Source organism: Mixophyes fleayi, chromosome 1 (assembly GCF_038048845.1).
Source record: "Mixophyes fleayi isolate aMixFle1 chromosome 1, aMixFle1.hap1, whole genome shotgun sequence".
Classification (NCBI taxonomy): Eukaryota; Metazoa; Chordata; class Amphibia; order Anura; family Limnodynastidae; genus Mixophyes; species Mixophyes fleayi.
The window spans coordinates 135,537,254-135,562,359 of record NC_134402.1 but is presented as its reverse complement, the minus strand read 5'-3'; the positions used below and the strand labels follow the sequence as shown (position 1 = coordinate 135,562,359).

Sequence of the window (25,106 nt, the reverse complement as noted above, 5' to 3'; positions counted from 1 at the left end):
TGACAGTGTTGGTGGAGGCAGGATGATGGTGTTGCTGGAGGCAGGGAGATGGTGTTGGTGGAGACAGGGAGATGGTGTTGGTGGAGACAGGGAGATGGTGTTGGTGTGGAGTGACAATGTTGGTGAAGGCAGGGAGGTAGTGTTGGTGAAGGCAGGGAGGTGGTGTTGCTGGAGGGAGGAAGATGGTGTTGGTGGAGCCAGAGAGATGGTGTTGGTGGAGGCAGGAATATAGTGTTGGTGGAGGCAGGGTCATGGTGTTAATGGAGGCAGGAAGATGGTGTTGGTGGAGGCAGGGAGATGGTGTTGGTGGAGACAGGGAGGTGGTGTTGGTGAAGGCAGGGAGGTGGTGTTGGGGGAGGAAGGAAGATGGTGTTGGCGGAGCCAGGGAGAAGGTGTTGGTGGAGGCAGGCAGATTGTTCGGTGGTAGCAGAGAGATAGGTTGATGGAGGTAGGAAGATGTTGTTGGCGGAGGCAGGGAGACTGTGTTGGTGGTAGCAGAGAGATGGTATTGGTGGAAGCAGGAAGATGGTTATGGCGGAGGCAGGGAGAAGGTGTTGGTGGAGGCAGGGAGATGGCTTGGTGGTGGCAGAGAGATGATGTTAGTTGGGGCAGGGAGATGGTGTTGGTTTATTGGGAAAGAAATGGTGTTGAGGGAAAGAGAAAGAGAATTAAAAAAGGAGCTAAAAAAGAAATGGCAAAGGGAGGAAGAAGGAGCCCACACACAGAAGAAAGAAAAATGAAACTAAGGAGAGTCAATGTAGAAGGAGTATGTGCCCAAGGGACATGCAGGAAAGGACACCACCCTGGAGAGTGGCCCTGAAGAGAAGTGAGTTTTGTTAGCTTTATATACCAGAAATATTGCACTGGTCATGTGACACTAGTGCATGGGGTTTTTCTTAACTACAAACAGACAGAATACATTAATTGCAACAGTTGCATATTGCTTTTGTCAAAGCAGACCTATAACAATACACACACATGCTAAAGATCACACAACTCCTCCACCCTACATTATTTCCTCCTTTAGTCACTTTTTTTTTCTATAAATGACTTTCTTACCCCCAAAACTATAACCAATGCATTACCTCTCTCTCTCTCTCACTCGCCAATAAAGAAACGTGGTAAATGGTCTTGAGCTAATCATTTCACAAAATGTTTTCCTGTTGGCATGCTTGATGACGTGTCCTTTTCTTTATTTTCCAGTTTTTCCCTTTCTACATCTAGGGCAGTCACCGTTTGTGAACCCCCCAGGCAGTACGTTTGGGAAAGGTTGCCCTTCTCCATCTTGTTTGTATATAAAACACAACATTCTCACTTACTTCCGTTACATTTTATAATAAACACTTTTTACTGATATTCGACACAGTGCATTGCCAGATTCACTATAGGATATTTTTGTTTCATTTATATTGAAATATTTATTTATTTTTTTAGACCTATGCCTACCATCTTTAAAAAGTCAGACAAAAAAAAGACAGCTGGGTTCTGACTTGTGTGTTTTTTTTATTTTTTTAAAAAACCCCTAAATTTGTAATTTTCAAAATTGTTTATTCTGTACCTTTAACACATTTCTCCAAAATTAAGACTAAGCTGTGAGTATTAGGGCAATGTTTTCTTTAATAATATAGTCTGATCTATTAGTGTGACAGGAAGAAGGAAGATTAACTATCAAAGTTTTCCAGGTTTCGAAACTCAGTTAAAACAGCTCCAAATTTCCTGAGAAAAACACACCTCTATTTAAAATGTTATTCAAAATCTATCACACTGGTTTTAAACATGCTGCTAAATACCCACTCAATATCTGTAACCTTCACTTGGGGCATAGTTAAATCCATAATATTCCTTCCTGACAGCCACACTAACCAACTTGAAGTCACTTTGGTGTAAAATTGAATTATGATACCATAAAATCAGGAATTTGGTGGGATAAAGTCTTAGCAATGTGAAAATTAGAGTTTGAAAACATGAAGATTTTTTGCAGAATACTTATTAGAAAAACATGACATTGGTGCTACCAGTCTTGATTTATAATAAATTAGCTTTTGCTACTTCCAGCTTCCAGGCCCGAGGATAAAAATTTTATGGTGCCTGGGGAAGAAAACAGACTATAGACCTTAACATTCATCTTGATTAAATGGAACCCAAGCCCCGGGAAAAGTAGTTAAGTAAGAATATTTTCTCAAAGCCAGATTTATTCATCTTCTGGTTCTGTCACATGGGATTTCTGACCTGCCGTATTGGTTGCCTGGACCTTAGAGGGCATGGGGATAGGATTTCCCTTCTCCCAGAATCAGCCTGACCACAAGAGCCTAATTGATTCTTGCAGGCAGGCCTTAGGTAGGTAGGCATGTGGTTGTGAGTAAGGTCCATTCATGGCCATTCTTGGTTAGTTTGTTAATACCTGATCTAGTTTTATAACTGTTTGTTCATAATTGTTAATATTAATAATAAAAACTCATGCTAGGGACTAAGCAGATTTAAATACATAACTTTTTTATATTATTGGGCAATTGTTTGTATTTATTCTTCCAGTTTTCCTCCAATTCCACAATGCGCAAACACTCTGGGCCTGATTCGTGTTTGGACGTACATTCATTTGCACAGCGTATCTTGCGTGAAATGTCTCTTCGCATGCTTAAAACAGCCCTTATGCCAATGAACGCAATTCATGTCTGAATGCAAATGACACTGCAGTCTATGAATTGTGGTTCTCAACGGTGGAGAGAAGGTTCATACTACCGTAGGCCACTTACAGCAGTTGTGGCCGACTCAAGTCCTGGGTTTCTCATAAGTGTGCTTGCTGTCAGCTGTATCAATTGCACCAGCTACAAGACAGGTGTAAGTGCTAACAAGGCTTCAGCAGCGACTATTTATATAGTGCCACTAATTCCGCAGCTCCGTACAGAGAACTTACTTACATCAGTCCCTGTCCCATTGGAGCTTACAGTCTAACACACACGGACAAACAGACAGAGAGAGACTTAGGTCAATTTAATAGCAGCCAATTAACCTACCAGTATGTTTCTGAAGTGTGGGAGGAAACCGGAGCACCCGGAGAAAACCCACGCAAACACGGGAAGAATATACAAACTCCACACAGATAAGGCCATGGTCAGGAGAATTGAACTCTTGAACCCAGCACTGTGAGGCAGAAGTGCTAACCACTAAGCTATTGTGCTGCCCATATAGACTTTGTTTTAAAAACTACACGTATGTGTGCCACTAGATAGCACAGAACATGAGTCTATAAAAAGGCATTGTGGGGCTCTTTCATCTTCGGACTTCAGTCCCTTTGCATGCTGTATCTTTAGGTAAAACAGCTCTGCACATGCTCAGAAACGGAAATAACGCCATTGAATGCAATTCATGTCTAAAACAAATGAAACTTACAACTGCCTACGTCTTGAAAGGTGGGATGGTGGAGTGAAGAGGTGGATGAATGTGGGCAATGTACAGTAAGCGTGTGCCGAGAGTGTGCCAATGCAGCCGTGCCCGTTTCAAGCCCGGAATAGTCTTTGTATTAAAAACTACACATATGTATACTTCTGGATAGTCCAGAACACATGTTTGCAAGTAGAAGAAACTATGAAAAAGCATTGTATGTATAATACGCATTAAGAACAAATATATATACTGTATAGTTTAAACATATATATTTTTAGTAATGAATGTAATATTAAGAGTTGTTAATATATTTTAATATATATATTTTTGCATGCTTTCTGATGGGACTTATATTGCACATATGCATGCGTGTATCCTGCACTCTGTTCTGTCATGCTACATACAGCCAGGGCCGCCGAGAGGGGGGGGGAGCGGGTACTAATTACCTGGGCCCGGGCATGTCAGGGGGCCCGGGCTGGGCTCTTGCGCCGACGATTTTTTTTTTATTATTATTTTTTTTAAAACAACATTATTATTTTTTTGCGGGGGGGGGAGCTCGGTCGTTGGTGGGGGGAGCAGGGTAGTTAAAAAAAAACAAAAAAAACCATACTCACTTGATCGCGGCGCCAGCTTCCCTTCCCCAATGGCGCATTTGCCACGCCCCCAAATGCATGATCACACCTCCGAAAAATTTTGCGGCGCCGTAAGACACGCAATTTTTTTTAAGCATACTCGACCATAAGGGGGGCCCCATCAATTTGTTGTACCGGGGCCCTGAATTCCTCTTGGCAGCCCTGCATACAGCAAGTAACATTTCACCACAGCGTACTTCCACCAAGATTCAAATGGAAACATATTGAGATCTGCTTGTATTTATATACAAGTTAACCCGTGCATGATACTCATGCATTCTAGTCAAATCAAGCTACTTAAGGTGTTAAAAAGGTTCTTGTCATGCATTTGGGCCATAGCCCAGACCTCCTCAGGGGAAGAGCGTTACTTCCCGACGCAAGCGCCCTTTTTTAACGTGGTTTTGTCCACATGTCACCACTTCACCATTTTTCTCCATCACCTCATCCTTCATCTTTATCGCCACATCTATCCAGATGTCTATCCAGACACAGGGATCTCTCTCAGCGGTCCTGAGTATCACATTCCTCTCGCTCTGTCACCCCCGGCAACCACCAACCACTCCCCACTGTCACCCCCGGGCAAACACCAACCACTCCCAACTGTCACTTCTCCTTCAAGAAATATATATATATATTTATTAAAATCTTTATAAACACTTTTAACAATTAACAAATTAAATTAACAAATTAAAAACATCTTAGTATACCAAATTTCAGCCCTTTCTGAGTTTTTTTTCCCACACACACTAAGGGCTAGATTTACTAAGCTGCGGGTTTGAAAAAGTGGGGATGTTGCCTATAGCAACCAATCAGATTCTAGCTTTCATTTATTTAGTACCTTCTACAAAATGACAGCTAGAATCTGATTGGTTGCTAGAGGCAACATCCCCACTTTTTCAAACCCGCAGCTTAGTAAATCTAGCCCTAAGAATTTAGTAGGTCAGTGTATAACTCCGCCCAGCAGGTGGCGCTGCAGCAAATTTCAGCCCTTTCTGAGTTTTTTTCTCCACACACACTAAGAATTTAGTAGGTCAGTGTATAACTTCGCCCAGCAGGTGGCGCTGCAGCTTGTTGTTTTTTTTCCACACACAGACACACGCCACTAGGCTTTTATATAGTAGATGGTCGGAACTACGTTCAAGTTCTGTGCTTGTTTTTTATATGCAAGTTGCGTGCAGGATACGTCTGAAGATTAAACAGTCCCTGTATGTACAGTATGCATTAAAAGCATCTCTATTTATGTATTTCATGTTAAAAAATATATATATATATTTTTACATCCAATTTTTTATTAATGATTATACTGTTAAGAGTTGTTAACTAATTTAATATAAAAAAAATTGTATGTGTTCTGATGTGACCTTATATTGCACATACGCTTGTGTGGTACTGCAGTCTGTTCTGGCTGTCTACATACGGCAAGTACAGCTTAGGCAGAGAGTACTTACATCCAGATTCAAAATGAAACGCATCTTGAGATCCACTTCCATTTGAGTACGGACGAAAGTGTGCTCAAGTTCCAAGCTCTTTTTTAAAATGAAACTTGCGTGCATCCTAACATGAATCAGGCCCTTTATGTGCAGAATGAATGAAACATATTATATGCTGATAGTTTATAGAAAACTAAAGGGAAAATAAATTCTAGTATATTTCCCTTTGCATTTCTGTTTAAACCCAATTGAGTAGGCAATTATCATGTCTTATGAAATAGGGAAAGACTGCAAATTCTACAGTAGACATTTTCCTTCAAGTCCATTGATTACATTCTATAATCCAGAAATTCCTAAATCACAACAATCTGTGACCAGTTATTGGAAGCAGACCAGGTGATTATAGGCCCCGAGGTGTCGAAAATTCTACATTCTCCTGCTGAGGAAGGCAATTAGAGTGCTAGTGGCACTGGTGAGATAAGTATCTGAGAAGCGGCAGGGGTCCTGTAAACTAGACCCTCCCAGATCTGCTAGTTATTGGAGTTGGATTTCAGCTTGTTATTTATTCTCAGGGTTTACAGAACACAGATAATAGTTGTATATGTTTGCTAGCACTCAGTTTGTTGTATAACATGCTAATTATAATTTATATTAAGCTAAACCCTAAATTACTATTTATCTTGTACTATATATTATAAATTCATATTTTTATTATTAACCACTTGCTGACTGCATACTGTACTCAAACAGCACATCAATAGCTGGTTAATTCTGCACATAATGACAGCCCGGAATCAAGAGAAAGTGTCAGGAATTGTAGAATAAATACCTAGCACTACGTTCATTCAGAGTGAACGCTATGTTCTGCTTCCTATTCTGGACAGGAAATCCTATAACATTACTGCAATGACCAGGAGCAACAGGGGTCTGGCAACTATGGGGCATGACAAAGAGGGGAACCAGACATTGCTGGGTCGCCACTCAAATCTGAGGTCCCTGCTTGCCCCGCCAGACCACGCATGCTTAGAAGGGCCGGGAGTTGAGAATGGCATACCTGGGCCTCTGCCACAATTTGGGGCCTAGTGATGCACTGTTCCGCCCCTGGCAGTGACTTGCCCTAGCAGATCCCAGGGAACAGCAAGAGAGACTTACAGCCTTAGAGGTGGGTGGAATTATTACAAAGGTCTTAGTAGCAGTAGAAAAAAACATCAACTTTCGGAGACTAAGGGTGGAATTCAATTACTTTTGGAAGTAACGCGGCCTGCGCACTATTACCAATATTATGGTAATTTAAATGCCGGCTTTTTGCTCGCAGCTCCCTGAAAGTAGAGTTAAAATCACTGTATTAACGGTAATAGGTTAACGCTGCGCTACTTTGAGGGGCATTAAATTCCCCCCTAACAATAAGAACTAGGGGTTGTGAAATACAGTATTTGCTATGCTTTTCCAATATATAAGCGGTATATACAGAACTGTTGGAACAGTAGCTTGGTCTGGGAAATATGCTAATTGGTTACAGGCTATAACTTCCAATATGTAATCAACAAGAATGTCTGTTGATCATAGTACCTAATGCAACACATGATATCATGTTTAAAGGAAAACAAATTAACCTTAAACTAATATAAGTGATAATATAGACTGGGAAATCTTCCATGAATATCATGTCCCTCAATGTGTCTAAAAATTGAAATCTCTATTTAAAAAGTACTTTTCCCTACTCATCTCCCTGTTGGCCCTGCGTAAACTCCTCTTTCATTGTGACATTTTTCTTATTTAGTCTGCAGGAATCAATGTGTTGAAAGGAACAACGGGGCACCTCCTTGAAGGTGGAAACAGGGAGTTTTGGCATTCGCTGCTGAAAAGATTAGGCTACTTGTGTTAGGATCCGAGAGAACTGTGCAGATATAGCTCTGTGTTCAGAAAAATCCTGTCAAAGGTCCTAAAATGTCACTGAGGGAAAAAAAAACTGCTGCGGTTTGTGTGTGGGCTAATGAAGTCTGTCTCTGGCAATCAAAGGATTAGTTCTGGAAGAAAAGCAGCAACAAGCTCTGGAAAGGACAGCTGAATTGAGAATCTCTCTCATCAATGTTGACACTGTTTCGTAATGACCACATGCACCCCTGTTCTTGAAAATGTCATGTTTCTTGCAGGAACAGAAGTGATAGAAACTGGTTACCCTGGTCTGGCATGTACAATTTTTTCTCACAGGCTATTTTATTGCACATACAGTATATATGAGAATATCACATCCACAATAATTGCTAAGAGTTTGAAGTTGCCATTCATTTCCCATTGTGGATGAAGGGTTGATACCATCAGCAAACAGAAAAAAAGTGGCAGCTCTATTTGTAAAACAGACTAGCTTTGACAAAGACTTACTGTAACATTGCCATTGCTTGACAGTGGGCCAAGATTGTAAGGCGCAGTGTCATTATGTCATCCATAGAGTGACATATTAGTCTCATGGGACTGTAAAACAAGTAGTGTGCTACGAAATGTTCCCATATAATTAATGTAGTGGAAGGATACGAGTGTTGATTTCATGTATGGGTGATAACAACGCAAGTTTTATCATTTGAAATGACGGCAAATGATAAATAATCTCAGTATATTGTTTTAGATGCTTTACAACAATAGAAATATTGTTCAAAGTAAGAAATAGACATGACAAAAGGATCATTTTGTAAGATGTGAATATTTTGCAACTCAATAAAGCTATTAGAAAGCCACACCGAGGTCAAACAAGAATATCCCTGAAAAGTCATGTTTGTTTTTGATTAAATATTGACCAACTGCACAGCCACAGAACTGGTATCTGTTGTCTCAGCAATTTTTTGTCTTCATCATCATCACCATTTATTTATATAGCGCTACTAATTCCACAGCGCTGTACAGAGAACTCACTCACATCAGTTCCTGCCCAACTGGGGCTTACAGTCTAAATTCCCTAACACACACACACACACACACACACACACACACACACACACACAGACTAGGGTCAATTTGTTACCAGCCAATTAACCTACCAGTATGTTTTTGGAGTGTGTGAGGAAACCAGAGCACCCGGAGGAAAGCCACGCAAACACGGAGAGAACATACAAACTCCTCACAGATAAGTCCATGGTCGGGAATTGAACTCATGACCCCAACGCTGTGAGGCAGAAGTGCTAACCACTTAGCCACCATGCTGCCGACCACATCCTTTTTGTCTATTTCATTAAATTAATCTCCTACATTTGATAGATTTTATTATTGTTATCTTTGACTTATAAGATGCCACAAAGGGTCCGCAGCGCCGTACATTACATATACAGAAAACGGAACCAACACACAACATGATACACAAATATATACAAACACAGGTAACAGGGTAAAGCAAATCAGATCATATCTGACAGATAGTGAAAGGGAAGGTAGAAATCAGCAAGAAGAAGGCTGAAGCTTAAGAAAACAGGGAAAACAGGGCTAGCGAAGCAGGCCAAGAGGTACAGAGGGTGAAGGAACAGTAGAAGGAGCACACAAAGAAAAGGCCCTGCTCCTGAGAGCATACAACCTAAAGGGAAGGGGGAGACACAAAAAGGGTGGTACTAACCAGGGCCCGATTTACCACTAGGCAACCTAGGCAATTGCCTAGGGCCCAGCGGCCCTCTGCGGTGAGACCACCCTTTAAAAATGGGCTGCTACTTATGGGCCAGTGCTATATGCTTGCCCCCGGGCTAAAGTCTGCCAGCCAGCCCCTAAATAGGGGTATATGTTATGCTAAAAAACTATAGTGCTATGGATTTTTTCAGGGAGGGGGCCCTAAACCAGTATCTTGCCTAGGGCCCCATGAGGTCTAAATCCAGCTCTGGTACTAACTAGGAGAGAGAGCCAGGACAAGGAAGTTAGGAGGACTGATAGACTTGAATAAAGAAATGAGTCTTAAGGGCACGCTTGAAGCCTTTGAGAGTAGATGCTAACCTGATGGAACGTGGAAGATCGTTCCACAGCAGGGGAGCAGCCCGGGCAAATTCCTGAAGACGGGAGTGAGAGGAGGTGATCAGTGAAGTAGTGAGGCGGCGGTCAGAGGCAGAACGGAGGGTGCGGGTAGGAGTGTAGGTAGAGATGAGATTGGAGATGTAGGGAGGGGAAGATTGACTAAGAGCTTTAAAGGCGAGGGTGAGGAGTTTAAATTTAATTCTGTAGGGTATGTAGGGTATGGGGAACCAATGTAGTGACTGTTGGAGGGAGACTGCAGAGATAAAGCAGTGGGAGAGAAAAATGAGGCGGGCAGCATCATTGAGGATAGACTTAAGAGGGTCAAGGCGAGAATCAGGTAGGCCAGAGAGAAGAAGGTTACAGTAGTCAAGGCGAGAGATAACAAGCGATTGATGGCAAGCTAACTTTTCTGCTGCCTTCTGGTAGTAAAATGACATATTGAAGCAGTTTGTAACCTATCTACTTGTGATCTGGAGATTTCAGCAGACAGATCACATTAAAAAAGATATTAGCCACAACGCTCACATTCCCCTTCCTCCCATATTCCCTACAATAGAACTTGACAACCAGTGCTTGTTTTTAACTCTACAGGTAAAGTGACAAAGCACAAAAATATAAGACATTATATTTTAAATTATACTTAGTGTTGTAGCACAGGAAATATATTTATATAGTTTTCTTTAAAAGGTTTTCCACTTCCAGTATAAACTTTACTTAATCCATTACCAATAGTAGTATTTTGGAAGGGGGTCCCCACTGACTTTGGTGCAGAGTCCCCATTAACTCTGTTTAGCAGGGTCCTGTCACTTAAAAGTATCCAGGAATTCTGCCGATGATGCGTTGTAAATAAATGCCTTTAAAATGTACAGCCCGCTTTGGAAACAGGTATTGCAACAGTATTCCCCCCCTAAGATACTTGCTGTCAATAGCCACTGTTTTAAAGGCCCAGTAATTCAGTATAAGTATACCATGCAAAAATAAACCAGAATTCTGTGCTTTAGCACATAGAAAAATTAAGTACAGCATGTCATTTCAATTTAATTGCTAAATTTTCTGTTTAAGAGAAGGATACAGGCTTTGGCGCCTGGTATTGAAATCTTAGTTTTCAGTATGAAATATTTTGTTCTTTAGGTGTCTACACCAATTTCCAGACTCTTACGTCAAATAAAAATTGTGTTCCAACGGGAATAAACCGCTTCAATAAAGATTAATGAATGCAAGTTCTACTAGGAACATAGTGGGAATTACCTTATACTTTAGCTCCATATCACAGTTGCTAGCATCAAAAGATTTGCTAGCATTGCTAAAAAGTATGATAGAAACAATTTAAAAATATAAAACATAAAAAAAAACATGTTCCCTGAGGTACCCAATTGAAAAGTAAACCGGCATGTCTATTAAATAAAAAAAAAATGCAATTTATATCATTGCAGTTATTTCAATTTCAACAAACAAATTTACAGGCCTTGAATCATTGTAAGATATAGTATTGTTTCCAGATGGCAAATGTCAGTCCGTCAAGGTTTATAGTAAAATATGGCACATATTTGTTGAGGCAGGTGTTCCTAATGCTTGCCATCAGTCTACCTTTTCAATAAAACACGTGTAGATTGCCAGCTTATTGTTTTCTCCATTGTTCATATTGCTTTTACTTAATTAAGAGTATACTTTCATCATTTAAATAAATTAATTACTTATTTAATAATATAGCATGGTTGCAATGGATTAAATAGTTCTTTATGTAGCTCCCGTTTCTGATTGACTTAGTATACTGCAATGTTCCTTGGGACAACTCTCCTCTTTAGCACACAAATGCCCTTCCCCTACCCGCCCCCAGAGCAATTTAGCTGCTAAGGCCCCAAATGCTGCTTTATATTCAGCACTGTGCCCACTGTCACAGAAGTGCACTTTCAGCATTGAAGCTCAGAAGTAGATGGCATGCAGATTTGTAGTAAATTCCCCACCTGATAGGACAAGTCATAACTCTATGCTGTGTGTGACCTAGGTTCCTCCAACAGCTTAGTGAACAACTAAAGAAATTGGGGATTTATATGAATTAAATGAGGGATTTGTATGAATTAAATGACTTTGGCTCTTAAAAATCCAAAGCAGGAGCCTAGTACATCTACGTGACATGACATTTGCTCCATTCCTACAATACACACCTTGCTGTATGGATTGTCAAATGCTGTGAGGTAAAACAGTTCTACTATCTATTCCTACTATCATAAAAGTTAAAATGACAGATTTCCATGGTAACAAGTGGGGACTGTCCATATTCCGAGGTCAGGCTTTTAGCTTTAAAATAGCAGCACCCAGTTGTGATACTATAAAAACCTTCTGTACAATTCACTATTGGTATACTTGGATGGGTGGGTGGATGGGTGGATGGACAGAACTAGTTCAATACAATCCATAAATCAGCAATATGGATTAAAATGAAAAGGAATTGTCCATGCCACCAAATGTATTTGAATTATTCAATGCAGCAATAGCTTTATTGATAGCTAATGGAGGACAGAATGGCGTAATACTACTTTGCTATGTCTTGCCCAGAGGCAGTTTATGTGTATAATTATAAACATTGCTGGGAAGTGCGATTTCTTGCCACCGGTGGGCACTCATTATTTTCTGTTAACCACACTTCCACCGCTCATGTGGCCTACAAAAGCCTATGTCAATAGGGTCAGCAATGGAGGAGATGGTTTAAAATTTGTATTACAAATAAAAAAAAGATAAATGTATTCATTTATTTTTCGACCAGTTCATTACCATGTGTCCATCCATTGTGTAAACCATATCAAATCTGCAAAAGGTGGGTTGTTTCATTGTGAGATTTATCCAGTTTGGCTTAATAGGGCAGGAAATGTGTGAGAAAAGATGGTATACTATTAGCCAACAGAATAGAAGTTTTGTTATAGTAAAAAATATATTATGAATATGTTACTTTTAATGACTGACTAAAACTGAAGCATTGTATACTTTAGAGCAAGCTTTAAGAAACTGCCCACGTCAGAAATTTCTTGCAAAAATTCCTTTCTTAATCTAAATCACCACAAATAACATACAATAAAATTGTGTTAAAACAATATTGTTCTTCTCATTTATTTCCTCAATTTTTAAAATAATATTGAGATAATACAAGATCATCGTAGTAGAACGTTATGCATGTTTGTGCCAGCACTGCAATATTTTATACATTTACCAGTGAATAACCTTAAATCATTTCCCTTTGTGGGATGTGAGTGGTCAAAGGTCAATTCCATGTGTTGTATGCTCAGGGAAGAATGTAAATTCAAGGCATCTGATGGAAGACACCTTACTTTAATGTTAAAACACTCCACTCCAGAAGCAGGCACAGTTTACTTAGTTTGTCAGGTCTCAGTGGGAGTGTCAGTATCTGGCAATTAAACAAAGTCAACAGTGGTTACATGATGAAAGCACTGCCAACTAGAAGTTAGATGTATATGTTACTTTAAGGTATGTAATGGTCATAGGGCAGTAAAAAGGTTAACATGTAACGAGCAACGTTAAAGCAATTATAGTGATACATTTGGGAGCTGGCTGCCTCCAGGACGATCCCTAGGTTTCTATGGTTAGCCCCATTTAGTGATGTTGTATATATTGTTCCCATATACTGTCACAATCAAAACCTCAGATGTATGTCCAATTATCGTAAAAAGTGCCTACAAATAATGGGAAAAGTAGGGTCTAAATAGAAAATGAACATGGTCTTGATGCATGCTCTAGTAGAAGAAAGCTGCTCTTCTTATTATAACGGTATGAATCATGTTTTTCGAGGGGGGGCGGACTTCCTGCCAAAATAAAGCTACTTTTCATTTGTTACCCCAATCCCCAAAGAACTCTATAGGGATTGTGATGTTAGTGACTTATCAAGCATTACCTGTTCCTTTGGGGTCCGGAACGGCTTCTTTTGGTCCCTACTCAGGCAGATCACTATGGGCATGCACAGACATTAGCCTTGCATGCGCATTTCACTTTCAGAATTCCCTGACAGTACTAAGCTGCCGGTGAAGAGTAAAATGACTTTGTTTTATAGGGGTGTCTTCGCCATGGCTCCAGCAGCAGTTTCGGCCTAGCAAATAGCAGCGTAACTGCCTTATGTATTGCTGCGATTTACAGCAATACATAATGATCACCACTGTGTAATAATAAATAGACCTCCATTATCCCCAAGAGATAACCGTATTACCAGCACTTACCGCTGTCCACGTAGTCCTCCATGTGGACAACAGCATTAGGTAATTCCGGCTATGCTGCGCATAACACTTTCTCCATTCTGCCCTTGAAGAGGGAAAATACCTTGGTGAAGAGGGGGGTCTACTACGGGGCTCCCAGAGACACCTCGACATATTAAATTGCAGCGGTACTTCATTACGTAACTCTGTTATTTGCAGCAATACATATTCAGGTCTAACACACTGGAGCCATAAAAAAAACTCTGCTGAATATTTCTACATCCCACAAAATAGCTGCAACCACTGTGTGTAGGTGGTAGGTACAATTTATTGTGTTACATACTTCCCAACGTTCTATGGCTTGGAAATGGGACACAGTCACTCCCCCTCTGACTGCATTGTGCTGGGGGAGTGGTTGCTTGGATGTGTACGTTGCGGTACGTCCCATGGAGATGTACATCGTGCTTCTGTAGAGCTAGGTCACCTTCAACCCCTCTCCCTTCCATACTTGTCTACTGTTAATGCCTCTGCTCCAGGAGAACCCAGAGGGGAGATCCAAGAGGCAAATTGCAGATCCGGCAGGATCAGTTAGGATGGCCAATTCTCCCCAAAGTTAGGTAGTCTACCAAACATTGCAACAAAGTAAACAATTAAGCTCATTTTCCTTTTCTAATTATATCTCTGCATTGTTCCTGCTGTGCAGAGAGGTAGTTAGGATTGGGACTGTCTCTTCTATATTGATATAGCTGAGATTATTGAGCTTCAGATTGCTAACAATGTTTGCCTTACAAGAATGTTTAGATATTATTTCAAGAAAAATAATCTATTATCATTTGTTCTGACATTTTCTTTACATTTCCTCCTGATAGAAAGCCATATCACTTGGCATTTACAATACAAACTTTAGATTTGGAAATTACTCAAAATGTGTGTGGGAGAAATGTTTCTTGGCACATTACATGATATATATGCAAACAATATCTGCAAACACTGAGTCTGTAGCTAGACTGTGTTTCATTGCCATCAGACAGACAAGATTTATGGGGTTTTAGGCTGTGTATGACTATGATGTACATGGCACTTATATAGAAAGGTAAATAAATTGGATAAGTGGAGTTATATCACAGCAAGGATCAGGAAAGTGGTAGGTGTACATAGGTAACTACCACAAATTAATCTGACAGGGCCCCCCTTCCCTCGTTACCATACATGACCCCCTCCCTCTTACCGTATATGCCCCCCTTGCTCTTTGCGTACATGTCCCCTTTACCATTCGTGCACCTTCCCTCTTCACAGTACATGCCCCATTCTTCACAATACATGCCCCCTCTCTCTGAACAATACATTCCCTCTTCTTCACAATACATGCCCCCCTCTCTCTGTACAATACATGCCCCCTACTTTACAATACATGTCCCTTTCCCTCTGCGCAATACATGCCCCCCTCCCTCTGCACAATACATTCCCCCTTCTTCACAATACATGCCCCCCTCTCTCTGAACAATACATTCCCTCTTCTTCACAATACATGCCCCCCTCTCTCTGTACAATACATGCCCCCCTCTCTCTGAACAATACATTCCCTCTTCTTCACAATACATGCCCCCCTCTCTCTGTACAATACATGCCCCCTACTTTACAATACATTCCCCCTTCTTCACAATACATGCCCCCCTCCCTCTGCACAATACATTCCCCCTTCTTCACAATACATTCCCCCTTCTTCACAATACATGCCCCCCTCTTTCTGTACAATACATGCCCCCCTCTCTCTGTACAATACATGCCCCCCTCTCTCTGTACAAAACATGCCCCCCTCTCTCTGTACAATACATGCCCCCCTCTCTCTGTACAATATATGCCCCCATCCATCTGCACAATAAATTCCTCTAATTTAGTTACCTTATTCTTGATGCAATGCAGCGGCTCCCAGACACCGATAGGGTGGGAGCGTGAAGCATAGTGATGATGTCACTGTACCGCTTTCCTAGCAGGATGCAGAGTCTTGGTGGTCAGACAACGGACAGACGAAGGGGTCTGTCTGGGTCCCCTAGACTATCAAAACCCCTTACAGCTGTACCGCCTATGCCCTCTAATATTCATTTACAATAGGAGATGCATTATCCTTTACAATAAATACATATTTTTAATGAACACTGAGCAGATGACATCAGAATTCCCTGACTATAGAGATAACATCAAAACTCCCCATTTACACAGATAGTATTTCAGAAGTTGATGCATATATTTGCATTACTTGTATATTATATGTGGCATAAGGTACCCTTACTGTCATTTGAAAGAATATATTATAAGTTACACAGGAGTGACCATATAAAAGTACAAGGCAACTGGCACATACTGCCATACAGACTCACAATTACACAGACTGACGGACAGACTTACATTTACAGTCACCGTCAGTCCCTGATATGGCTGCATCTAGCACCCGCTAGTGGAGTGTAATGGCACGTTCCAAGCTATTGGTCTACACCAGCACTTTCCCATATCCATGATCTGGCTCAGAGGGGCTGTAGATGGCCCCCTAATTGTCACCCTCAGGTCCACATGTGTGCTCTTCCCCTTGGCATCCTTGCCCACAATGACTGACATACACACACTCACGATACACACCTCCCAATTTAACCTGAATATATTATGATTTGAAGTCTCTGTCCTTGGACAGCTTTGTCCCATGTCCAGGAGGATGGGCGTTATCTCCTGCTTGCCGCTGCTCTGCTATGTGGATGGAAGCAGTGCGCAACTGTCATTGGTGTGTGCAGCAATGAATGGTGCAGCCTAATGCTTTAAAAGTGTTCGCCCCCATGGTGACATGGCCAAGCTCCCATTGCAATGTCGCCCCCACCTCCTTATCCCGATTTCTGCTGCTCCAGATTTGGAAGGTATGACTATGACAATGACTGACATACTCATTGTTTACCCACTGGGCATTTGAAATCTGCACAGGCCAGATTAGATTAGACAGAAGTAAAACAAACACTTTGACTGTTCATCTATGTAGGATAGGAGTTTTCTGTTTAATACGTGAAGCGCTAATAAGACAATCTCACCAAAACTAAGAAAAGGGTTAGGGAAAGTTTTGAGATAGGGACAATATTCATGAAAAATGCCATTTGCCTTTGTTCTGAATAGGAGTGGCCACTTTGCATTCCTAGCATTCATTTAATTATTTAAATTTTGATTAAGACATCAATTTTAAAACAAACCTTTCTTTCACACCAGATTGCTGAATAAAATGTAAATTATATAATAGTTCATGAGTTAGACTTCAAATGGGCATTTTTTTTAATAATTAGAAACAGCAAAGTAGAGTGTTAACATTATTGTGCGCACATTTAAGAAATTAAGCCTCAAACTTGCCAATGTAGTTATATCTCTTCGAGAGGGGCTCTTTCAACATTGGTTTCTGATATCAGATTAAAATAACACCATTTTCTTCTAAGTCCAAAATTAATTTATAAAAATGTTGAGTGAGTTATGAGAAAAAAACAAAATGGAGAAAGAAATCTGTTTCCCCAAAAGGATTGCTGCAATCTCTGTTTTATACATTAGGCTGAGCACATCCTGAAAGATATGAAACAGTAGTTGACTTCTTTTCAAAATCCCCTATATAGAGGCAGTAGCACCAACCAGAAAATAAATCATCCTACAATGTAATTAAAGACAGCAGGAAGGGTGTGTGTTCTTTCCTTTCTTTTAAATGCACAGACAAGCTTATAAAAGAACAGCTCTGTCCCAGTGAAATATTCATTTAAAACTTTAATGTTACGGTATCTGCATAAAATACAATACACATTACAGTGAAGTGGATTATCTGTATGAATTTTACTTTTCTGGATCCCATTAGTACCTGTGATCTATAAAATGTTCAGGAAAATATCCTAATCCTGTCTGTGCCATTAACATTCCCACATTTTATATATACAGTAGTAAGGACAAGGACATACACCAAAGTAACCCAGTAACCTAATCTGCTGCAAATCTATGTACGATCACAGTATACAGTGAGAACAGGAGGTGAATTAAAGCAGAAGTGGAAAGAGTATTGGCGTAGATTATATTGAACATTGACCTAAAAAAGTATACAGAAGGCGCACCAATGAATGAACTCATGAGTGGAATTTAAATATATATTTATAGCTATATATATATATATATATATATATATATATATGTACATATTACCACAAATTCGCCACCATACCAAAATCCCACAATAGTATAATATGGTATCACACTATAGACACTGTGTAATATAGACTTTTCTCATGTTTTTATTAGCTTTTAGAAAAAGCTACAAGAACCGCAGAAGGATCCATGCCAGGCCACTTTAAAAGAGACCCATTTCCTCCATGGTATAACTATTAAATCAAAATCAGCAATGGGACAGTCGACAAGGTGACATTCAGATAACTCTCCAATCTGATCAGAAGAATACACATAACTCCTCCACACTGGACACAAACACAAAGATCCTCTCCTCTCTGGATACACATTTCAATTTCTATTTCTCCAAAAACTTCATGCACATGTACATTGCTTACTACATTGCCCCTGTATCATTTACCAGAATCATTTCAAGGTCCTCTCAGCCTTTTCGTCACTTGGCATAATCCTACTTCCTCCCCCTTACCTCTATTTCTTCAATTATTCAGCTAATTTTTATGATGGAGCATGGAAATTTTTGGTTAGCAGTAGTTGTGATTAGTAATTACCATGTTATTTTCTACAATTATTAGCCATATACTTTAATAATATCTGATTGTATATAGACATCAAGATATTCGGCATTGTTTGTACTGTACTGTATTGATTTGTATCTCAATTGTGACTCCTTTATGACACTTAACAAAGCTACAATCACATTCAGTGTTATTGCCCCATTTTCAATGCACTGGTAGATTAGTGTGTGAATGAAATGAATAACATGGAAGGAAAAATAACTATTACTTAGACCACAGGTGCTGATCTGCACACTTAGCTCATCCGGCAGGCCTTCGTGATTATGATGACAGAGTATTCACTGAACGCCAAAGTTTTGCATTTCACTGGTGACGACACTGAATGAGCTATAAAGACATCCTATCCTGACAGATTAAGAGCGGCACATTACAAGTGAGAAACGCTACTCCCATCAATAATCTGCCTCTGAAGCACATGCTGCTTGTCTCTTTACATGTAAACCCATTTCTTAGCCCAGTGTATTTGCTTCAAAGTCTTGTCAGATGGCCCTCTAAAACAACAAATATATTATTTCAAGAAGACCCTAGTGATAGATGCCTGGGGGATCTCAGCACAACATATCAATAAGATAAGGACGCCAAAATAATTTTATAGTATATTGTGCATGAGGCACACATTCAGCTGCTTCAATTAAAATTCCTATCAACAAACAAACAAATAAACTAAGGTATTAAGGACAGGACTGTGGCTGTGGTATTCTTGATGCATATTAGCAATATACTTTTACAGATTTTCTGTGCCAGAAAAGAAGGTAGATAAGTGACTCATTTTAAATTGTAGAGTACTGTGCAGATAAATTTGACTTGACTACACACGCTGTCATGAAAGCCTGCTCTTCCCACTGGCGGTGTACTTTGTTATTTAAGAGCATACACAGTATAATGGAACATTCCTTAGTACAGCCAATAATGATGCCATCAAAGCGAAGTGCCAGCACTGAAAATGGTGCCCTATGTTCAACTATGTCATCATTTCAGTGCAATTTTTATAGGGAGCACAAGCAGGAAGTTTGACTATCAGTTTCAAAGTGCTATGTAAATGTAGACGCGAAAGCATAACATCCTCTAGAGTCTTTTCTTGCTACAGCTCTGGCACTAGGCTGCTAAGTGGATCTTCACCTTCACATGTTCCAAATGGTTGTTGCACAAATAAGACTCTACAGATATTAGTTTACTGCCTGGACTGTGCATTGATCTATGAAAATACATCCAGGAGCTTACACTATTGGCTTCTAAGGGGCCTATTTATTAAGCCTTAAACCATGTGGAAACGGCTTTTTCTGCATGACTTAGGCATTTTTAAATAACATAGCTATTTAACTAAAGCCTAACGCAGGAGATAGCTATGCTAAGTATCACATTAAAACGCAGTCCTCATAATTTTCAATGGGGAGTGCAGTCTAGGCCAATTTAACAAGCTCTGAAAAGCCTAGCCTTTCTGGGGCTTGACCCTGATGGCTAACCCCATCTGAAGATTGCGTTAGCTGCTGTGCCCTATCAGAGGAGAGGGATCTTTGGATGCCTCTCCAGCAGGCTTTGTGCTCTCCCCTCCGTTAACTAACTAATTTAAATGGCTCTTAGATCGCGCATGCACAGTAAAGACTCTGGGTCAGAACCCGGAGTTGTTAGTAAGACAGAGTCATCACTGGGACAGCCTCTTATCGGATGCACTGTCCTGGGATGTTATTTTTTATAAGTGGCTGCGATATAACATACTTTGTCATTACAATAAGTAATGATAATTATTAGGTGGGAAATGCGCCCATTTATAAATAGGCCCCTAAGTGCACTTGGACTACTCATAGCGGAGGCATGGATGCTGTGCTCTAAGCTTATTACTGAGGCATGTCTATAAGTGACATATATTGATATACTTTGACTAAACACAATGAGATACAATAAGGAACTGAATATCACCCACTATTATTTAGTAAAATAACAGCCATGGTAACTGTACAGTTTTATCAGATCTTATTGACCTTTGCTTTCACCTACACTGATCAGATGAGACTTGAAAGACTTTCCATTTGCATTATATTCAAGCCTGAACTAGACAACTGATATTTGCTCAAATAATACAATTTTGTCTTAATGTATTCATACCTTGCAATTTATAGCTGGGAGGGGGTGGCAAACCTCAAGTCAAGTTTTCAGACATCTAGACAAACAATTAACCTTTATCATATCAAAATTGCTTATCACAATTAATAGTCATTTTAAACATACTTCTCCTAATTCATGAAAGATTTAATGTCTTGTGATGCATTACACTAGAAAAGGGATGTGGTTTCGCATACAGATGAGCAAAATGACAGTGAAATTTAGCGCAAATCAAGTTTCCCTGTGAAACAAGGTATTTTACAGAGGTGCAAAGTTCCAGAAATACAATCTTCAAGTTCCACGTCTGCTACACTTTCCCTCAGGATTCCATTCCACACTGCATTTGTAATTTTGCATATAGCAGAATCTACAGTCTATGAATAGAGCTGGGATCAGTGGCAGGGCCATCTTAACAACATTATGGGCCCCCGGGCAAAGCAGTGCACCGGGGCCCCTAGATATAGATATAGATATAGATATATAGATGTATACAGATACAGATATAGATATAGATATATAGAGATAGAGATAGATAGATGTACTTGCTCAGTGACCCTTGAAGGTATTTTTTGCAGGTTTTTTTCTTTTGCAGGATTATTTATTCTCATTAAGACCCCTGCCTATGGGGCCCCCTTGCCCGTGGGGCCCCCGGGCAGCTGAAGTGGTGGTATGGAAAATGTAATGGGAATGTACGTGAATGTAATCTGATAGTTTTACAATAAAAGCAGGAGGAGAAGTGGTGGCATATGTATACGCAGCCACTTCTACCATTGGCTGAGATGATAACGGTCAATGAAATCTGCTGTGCATGCTGTGGTAGGACTAGAAACACTTAAGACAAATTTACGCTAGCGATATGTGCAAAATCTCACAGCCTGATTGTCACTCACCAGACTGTTAGTGCCTCTAGTTTGGGACATGGGTCTCTCTAGCTCCTGCCGGCGCCACTCCTGAGCCGCGGCCGTCCGCCATATTGACTAAGATTGCGCATGTGCAGAAACCCTGAACTGTTAAAACCTCGCCTCTAGTCTCATTGCTTAATTAATCACCTTTCAGTACTTAAGGCACCTGTTGCCCTATTACCTTTGCCTGTTCTTGGTTCTCATTCCCTTGAGACTCTGAGGTGTTTCCTGTTTCTGCTTGTGTTATCCGTTTGCTGTGGACTAGTCTCCTCTTCACATCAGTAGTAGAACTTACCCGCTGCAGACTACTCTCGCTACCTCTGTTACATGCCTGCACCTGGACAAGTCTCCTCTCCACATCGGTAGTAGAGCTTACCCGCTGCAGACTACTCTCGCTACTCCGTTACATGCCTGCACCTGGACAAGTCTCCTCTTCACATCAGTAGTAGAACTTACCCGCTGCAGACTACTCTCGCTACTCCGTTACATGCCTGCACCTGGACAAGTCTCCTCTTCACATCAGTAGTAGAACTTACCCGCTGCAGACTACTCTCACTACTCCGTTATATGCCTGCACCTGCACAAGTCCTCTCTTCACATCAGTGGTAAATCTTGCCAAATGCAGACGACTCACGTTACTCCGTTACATGCCTGCACCTGGACAAGTCCTCTCTTCACATCAGTGGTAAAACTTGCCAATTGCAGACCACTCACGTTATCCGGTTACATGCCTGCGCTAGGACAAGGCTTCTCTATACTTCAGTGGTAAAACTTGCCAATTGCAGACGACTCACGTTACTCCGTTACATGCCTGCACCTGGACAAGTCCTCTCTTCACATCAGTGGTACAACTTGCCAATTGCAGACCACTCATGTTATCCGGTTACATGCCTGCGCTAGGACAAGGCTTCTCTACACATCAGTGGTAAAACTTGCCAATCGCAGACCACTCACGCTACCCCGTTATATGCCTGCACCTGGACAAGTCTTCTCTTCTCATCAGTGATGTAAACTGCCAACTGCGGACCACTGACGCTATTCCGTTACATATCTGCGCTGGACAAGTCTTCTCTACACATCTGTGGTAAAACCTACCAGCTGTAGACCACTCATGTCTCCTTGTGATATAGCTACTACTCAGTATGGTACCTATGAGCTGGACTAAAGTCTACAAGTGCATCTGTATTATAGCTGCAAGTCGCTGACTCTTCTACTGCATTGTTGATTGGTCTTTGCCTAACGTTATCCAGTTATCAAATACTGGCCTGCTATATGCTACCTGTGTGCTAAGGCACTTGAACTCTTTCCTCATTGTCTCCTGCTTACTAATCTGCTGTACCATCACAGTTCCACGGTGCCAAGACTCAGCATTTATACTATTGACATTCCTTTCCTCTTTTCTATTGTATGGTTCCACTGATTCACCACACTACCCAGAGGTCCGCACCTCTGGTAAGTGTAGCTACACCTGGTGAATTCTGGGTAAAACTCCTAGTGCCCGTGACACTGATACAATATGTGCCATGTAAACATTCACTTCTCTCTACTTTTGCACATCAGGAAGAGATGAAATAGACAGTGTGATAATTTAACAGGAAAAGCATGTACATTATAGGTGTACCTGAGCTGTATATACTTATTTAATGCATCTCATGCAGGTGCTGGAAGGCAAGTGCAGCAATACACAATGATGATGACTATTAGCATCACTACCTAGCTTCTGCTGATTGGCTGATAAGCCCCTTCAGCTGATGGCACTTAAATGATTAGCATTGGGGCCATATTATATCAAGTTACAGACATATATTCGAATTATTTAAGTGACATTTCCAATTGGATTACTGCAGGAAAGAAGACAACCATTTCAGAAAACAACAAATGTTTGTATTCAATATAATTGTATTCAGGGCCGGACTGGGACTAAAAATCAGCCTTGGCATTTAAAGCACACAGGCCCACCTGCTGTGGGCTCCAGACACGATATTGTTGAACACTGATGTGGCGTTGCTGGTGCAGTGTAACATGAGGCATCGACACAAACTTGTGTATAACGCTTGGTCTTCTGCTCACCCTGATAACTTCCCTTGTTATGCAAAGCACCTGGAGCACCGGGAACATGCATAAAAGCATAATGTTTAAAAAAAACATTTTTTTAGTGTTGCTTAACCCAGCGGTACTTTATTATTATAAATGATGAATCTTAAATAAATAATGCAACAAAAAACAAACCTCACTTTATATTACATTTTATTTTACATTTTATTTTATATGTTCCTTCCCTCTACAGCACCTTTTTCTTTACATACCTGGCTGATTATAATGAGGTATATATTTATATCACATTATAGCAATAGATTATATAATATTGTTCTATTACAGTACTGAACACAGGGGCATATTCATAAAAGTGCAAAATGCCCATTTGCTTTAAAAAAAAACAGTTATGTTTTTGCCAGCAAAAGGGCTTGAGAAAAGCAGGGAGTGTCATTCTGACACCCTGGTCCAAAGCTGCATTAAGGCTCTGGGGGGGAGGGGGGGGGGGGCTGGGGCACTTAAAGAAGGATGCCCCTATGTTGCAACATGGTTATCATTTTAGACAAATACGCAGGCAATACTGTGTGCATTACTGTTAGGGGCACATACACTGTGAAGCAGCGACATACCCCGCATCTGTCCTTGCAGTCGGACCAAATCCTGACTAAGTGAGACAGTCACCCAAATTCGGGACTGCTCCACCAGATTCAGGACAGTTTTGCGGACTGTCCTGCTCTCTCCTACCTGTCTTGTCACTTTTGCCATTTGTGGCTGCTGGTGTCTTTAGTTGGGTACATGAAATTTAGAAAACTCCAACCATCCCCAGGATTAAATCATTAGCACCCACATTTTATAACTAGTCCTCCCTTCAGATACAACATTAAATTAATAGCACTCACATTTGATAAATAGACCTATTTCCCTACAACCAGCCCCAACATTAAATTAATAGTATTCCCATTTAATAAATAAACCTATTTCCCTCCCTCCAAATAGCATCAGCAATAAATTAAATAGCATTTACGCTTAATATAACCTTTTCCCACAACCATTAAACAATTCATATTCACATTTAATAAATAGCCTTCCTTCCCAAACCACTGCAGCCTCTGGAAGTTAAATGCAAATTGTGTCAAACATTTTTGCGTGTAAAGACTGCAAACTACAGCTCAGGCTGCTCTCTAGAGCCCAAGAATGTACTAGAAGGCTTCAGGGAGATATTTGGGGGGGAAAGGGGAGGGGCCAAAAATGTACTGGCTAGAGAGAGAAGTGATGTGTGTGGCTGCTGGCTGAACTAATGAAGGATCTTCCCATAAAGAGCCACTGAATCTATGGCTAAATTGCTGTCCTTAGGGATGTTTGCAGCCAGCCCAAAAAGAAGCACCTTTGCAGGATAGGAAAAGACCTAATTTGCCACTGCCCATGAGATCTCACCAGGACTCATATGTAGACAGATAAGTTTCTTTTGCTTTGCTATGTTCAAGTTATTTAAGTTAGACATTAAACTGTGTTATTAAAACCTCTGACCGGCACTGTAATATTGCTATTGAGAGGTGTTATAGCACTAGCTAAGGGAAGAGTTTGTTACAGCCAAATCTGCTTTATTTAAAGTTATCTACAAGCTGATTGAAACTGCCTAAAATGGATGCTGATGAGAGAATTGCAAGTTGTTTAACCC

The 25,106-nt window shown here is 40.6% G+C and overlaps 1 protein-coding gene and 1 long non-coding RNA gene across 2 annotated transcripts in view; one reads left to right on the top strand and one right to left on the bottom strand.

The window, feature by feature from the left end:
- LOC142142935 (uncharacterized) overlaps positions 1-8,197 on the top strand; it is a 30,012-nt gene extending 21,815 nt beyond the window's left edge. Inside the window, exon 2 of the long non-coding RNA XR_012689412.1 lies at positions 7,227-8,197. This is a non-coding gene — a long non-coding RNA (uncharacterized LOC142142935). The remainder of the gene's footprint in view (positions 1-7,226) is intronic.
- Positions 1-25,106, bottom strand: part of COL25A1 (collagen type XXV alpha 1 chain) — a 369,306-nt gene that overhangs the window by 140,004 nt on the left and 204,196 nt on the right. The window lies entirely within an intron of this gene.